At 34.3% G+C, this 4,626-nt stretch overlaps 1 pseudogene; it reads right to left on the bottom strand.

The window, feature by feature from the left end:
• Positions 1-1,400: 1,400 nt before the first annotated feature.
• LOC111742098 lies at positions 1,401-1,712 on the bottom strand (annotated as a pseudogene).
• Between the last annotated feature and the right edge of the window lie 2,914 nt (positions 1,713-4,626).

The following is a 4,626-nucleotide window of genomic DNA, read 5'->3' as shown; positions in this document are numbered from 1 at the left end:
TTAACTGGCCCACAAATGCGTTTTTAGATATTTTTAATGGTGTCCATGCATGCTCCCTTAATAAGCAGAAAGAACTAGATAGGAACATCACAACAATTTCTCCTCACAGCTTCTGTGCAGATGTCCCCTGCTTTAAGAAAAGCCAACTCATGAAAATCCAAATTTAACCTGATTTTTACAAGAGAATAATTCCTTGAGGGTCTGTGAGGAACTACTAATCTGAAGAACCTATATCCATTTGTTTAGTTCTGAAGAGTTTTCTATATTTTGAATGTCTAAAGGTACTCTGAAGGGAGAGAGAGTTGAGTTTCAGTTTATGTAAGTGATGGCATTTACTAAGAGCTGGATCTTCCAGTACTTTGATCTTGGACTTCCCAGCCTCCAGAACTATGAGAAGTTTATGTTTGTTGTTTAAGCCAGTCTATGATAGTTTGTCATAAATCCCTAACTGCCTAAGACAGGTAGATATTCTTATCTCCCTTGTATAAGTAAACGAACAGATGTAACACTCAATGTTTTAACTTCTGTAAACTGACATCATCAATTCATACTTTTGACTATTTTTCCTGTTGCATAGGACCCTAAGAAGCGCTGAATTGAGATAGAAAGGATCTTGTTTGTTTCTTTTCTTTCATAAATGAACTTTTTTGTTTATTTTGAGGATTGGTATATAGACATTTCAATTTATATACAATTCTTAATCTGTGTACTGAAAAACTAAAGAGCTCTGTGGTTTTGATTTTTAAAAAATTATTCCAGTGACTTCCTAGCTCAAAATTTGGAGACAAATTTTCCTTAAGATAAGTGACAATATCTTTAAATATTGATAAGCTCTTACATGATAAGTCCCACCAATCTACAGTATATCATATATACTACATGCCCGAAATTTTAATAATCTTTCCTAGCACCTTAACAGTTAATAGAAAAACTGAACTGCTATGACCAACAATATGGCAGAGGACACACAATTCTGACAAGGAGAGCTAAGATCAAGGAGTAGTTTTCTTTAGGGAATAATTTTACTTAAAAACAAGATGAGAATAGAATTAATTTAAAGTGTGCAAGACATATTAAAATGCATGACTATGACTCCAAATTACCATTTAGTATGCTTTGTATTATAGGCCATAAAAGCGATCACCCCAAAATCTATGGAATGTTAAGCTGACACCCAAGATAATCAAAACTTTACATAATTCAACATCTCATTTTTTTCTGGTTGTACCAAAAAATAAATGAGCAAATGATTTCACTTCTTAAAAAAAGCATTTACACTTAAAAAGGGAATGAGATAAACACTCTTTATTAAAAGTGTTTCTACTAAAAAACTTCCATGTACAAAACGATTGATAAAAATATTCTTCTGGATTGTACAAAGGAGGAGGTAGCAACCACTGATAAGACATGGTGCATGATATTAATCACACTTAGCTTCTTTCTCTCCTGCTTCACCAAAGGCTGGACTCTCCTTATTTTTAGTTCTTCCATTTTCTGCAGGTCGATCTCTAGTTTCTTGGTTTGGCCCTTTGGCCTGTTTTCCCTTTGCTCTCCTCTTCCCTTTTGTTTCACACTTTTATCTGAAGACTTAATCTTTCCTGCTGCCGATTTTTCATTTTCATTTCCACTCTTGCAGGAGCAAGTTTAGTCGTCGGCCTCCCCGATCTCCTCTAGAGCCGCTCCTTGGCTGACCTGACCTTCCTCTTAGGCATCTGGGCAGTGGGAGGGCACAGGCTGGGTGCCTGGCACAGAGCCTTTGTGAGGTTGGGTTGCCTGGCGGCTTCTACTCCTCGCCCAATGTATTTAATAATGCCCATTCCTTCATTTGTCCAGTCAACAAATATTTGATAAATGACCATTCGATGTGAAGCACAATTCTAGGTGTACAATGGTGAGGAGCAGAAGAAAAATTAAAATAGAAATCTCATGCCCTCAGGGAGCTTATAGTCTCATTTGTTAAAAACAAGGCAATTTGTCAATGTATAACTGAAAGTTGAATTATAATTCACATTTTCCAGTATTTATTTTTATTTGCACTTTTAGCATTCCTTACATTTAAAGGTATGTCATACATTTGTTTTTTCTCTATTTCATCTTTTATATTTGTGATTTTAGATTATTGGATCCTTGAGAATAGGAATTTTTCTCTCTCTCTTTGGTAGAGGCCTTATTATATGAAATATATATTAATCAGCACTTGTTAATGATTTTTGTCATTTAGCCTCACACAATTTTAGCCTTGCAAGACACCTTGTAGGCCATCTAATTTCTTCTTCCAATTGCATAGATGTGACAATGGAGATTCTAGGTGATAATATTTTTCTTTTATATATAAAATACTGGAAAGAGCTGTGATCATTAATATTATTGCCAGGTTCATAAAGCTAGTTTGGTCAAAACTGGGACTAGAATCTAATTTTTCTGGATTATTTAATAAAATATTTCATTCAATAACTACTTATTGAAAAACTGGTATCATTTAAAGAATTTTGACTAATGTCTCGAATTTAAGCTCTGTTATTTCCTAGACGTGTAATCTTTGCCATTTTCTTAACTTCTCTGTTTTGGTTTCGTCTAGGTGAGCTAGAAATAAAAATAATATATTCCTCTGAGAGTTTTTTTGAGGATTAAATAAAATATGATATGTACAGTACTTGGTATTACCATAACCCAAAACAGCCTCTGATTGTATGAATGGACTGTTTCCAAAATGGCTGCCAAATATGGAGACAAACTGTGTGGAGGTGAACAGGAATCTAAGGTGGGCTCAGTATATTCTCCAGGTCTCTGAGAGACAACTGGAAATAGTGCTTCTGTCCTCATACTAAGAAAGCTCGTCTGATTTTTGTATGTCATAGGGGAAAAGTAGTCGAAGCTGGATACTACAAGATCTCAAGTGACTAATTTGAAAATTAAAAATAAATATTTTGGTTTTTGTTGTTGCTGTTGTTTTGTTCTCCAAGAGGGTGAGTTGGAACTCGTACTGGTTACAGAATGATTACTCCTTAAGCCTGCAAGCACCTTTCACCACATGGCAGAGGTCATATTCCTGTTCTTTAGCAGAGCAAAAAGTAAGTGTAAGAAGCACTTAAAACTATGAAAAGATAACATTATCAATTCTTTTTTTTTTTTCCTCTGAAAGCTTTCATTATCTGATACCTTTAATCTCTGTCATTGTTTGCTATCTTTTAAATAAACAGTATTTGGGGAAGAGAAGCATAAAAGCCTTTATGTTTAATGGCACCTGATTACCCAGGCCTTTATTTGATAGTAGAGAGGAATAAAAGAAAAAGATATCTTTGTCAAATGAAATAATAATTTTTATTCCATTATCTTTTTCTATTCTGATCACATAATCACATCAATGGCTATTTCTGAGAAGGAAAATGTTTTAAACATATATATGAGGTCCAATATGCCTGAATAAATAGAGTGTATTCATGCAATGGAATACACAATGATTTGAGACCTACCGCAGTGTAATACTAAACTATTAAGATGAGTAAATTTCCAAATTTAAATATTGAGTGAAAATTTTTTAATCATATTGCTTTTATTAATACAAAATTTAAAAATGCTACTATATTTTAGGAAAAATACATTTTAACAATGGGTGGGAGAGATCCTGTTCAATTTTAGGATAGTGTTCCCTCAGGGGATGAAGGGAGTAGTGCTGAAGAAAGAGACAAAGGCTCCAATATACCTTTTGCATTAAAAAGACATATAAAGAATACTTTAAGATTGGAAGTAATAGCCTTAGAATTAAAAAAAATAAATATGGAGGAGGTGTTTCCACTAGACTGGGTCAGTTTCTCTGTTATTTAGACCAGCATTGTCCCATAGAACTTCCTATGGTGAGGGAAATATTTTATCTCCGTGACGTCCAATCAGGCAGCCAGTAGTCGTATGTCGCTACTGAGTACTTGAAGTGTGGCTAGTGTGACTGGGAGACAGAATTTTAAATTTTATGTACTTTAAGTTAATCTAAATCTTAAATTAATTTTAATGTGACCAGTGGCTACCATACTTGACAACACAGATTTAGACCACAGAGAACATTCTAAACCTTCCATTTGACTTCATTTGGGGAAGAGACAATCTCATTGTTTTCCCTTTATGAATGTGAGTGTAAATATTGAAGAAAACTCAGTAATCTCTTGATAATATCAAGTATGTCAAAGGGCAACTGAAAGTTATTGGGGAATTGGAGGAGGGTGGGAAAAGAAACCTTCCTGACTGTGTTTACACTTGTCAGGTGGAAAGAGTAGAAAGGTCACTATCTGGCTCCATTGGGTGTCTATAGAAAAGAAAGAAATCAAAAGCCCACCAAGTACTCATGGGGGGTACTTCGGATTTGGTAACAGATTTGATAACTGAAGACTTAATTTCCCCAGTGACTCAACTGATACAGGAGGTTTTATCTTTTTCAGAAAATTAAGAGTAAATTGACTGGTTCAATAGACTTACTGACTCCAGTTAGATAAGTATTTGCTGTGTTTATTAAGTTGTTTATGTAGTGCAATAATACAAGTGATTTAATAAAGATAAGACTTCAGATAAATGTCAACACACTTCCCACTCTGCAGCTGGTCCGTTTCAAGCAGTTAAAATAAATTAAAAGATAAA

The sequence above is a fragment of the Pteropus vampyrus genome, unplaced genomic scaffold, assembly GCF_000151845.1.
Source record: "Pteropus vampyrus isolate Shadow unplaced genomic scaffold, Pvam_2.0 Scaffold4, whole genome shotgun sequence".
In the NCBI taxonomy this organism is placed as follows: Eukaryota; Metazoa; Chordata; class Mammalia; order Chiroptera; family Pteropodidae; genus Pteropus; species Pteropus vampyrus.
Note: the sequence above shows the minus strand (reverse complement) of the source record. Positions and strands in the feature narration are given on the sequence as shown.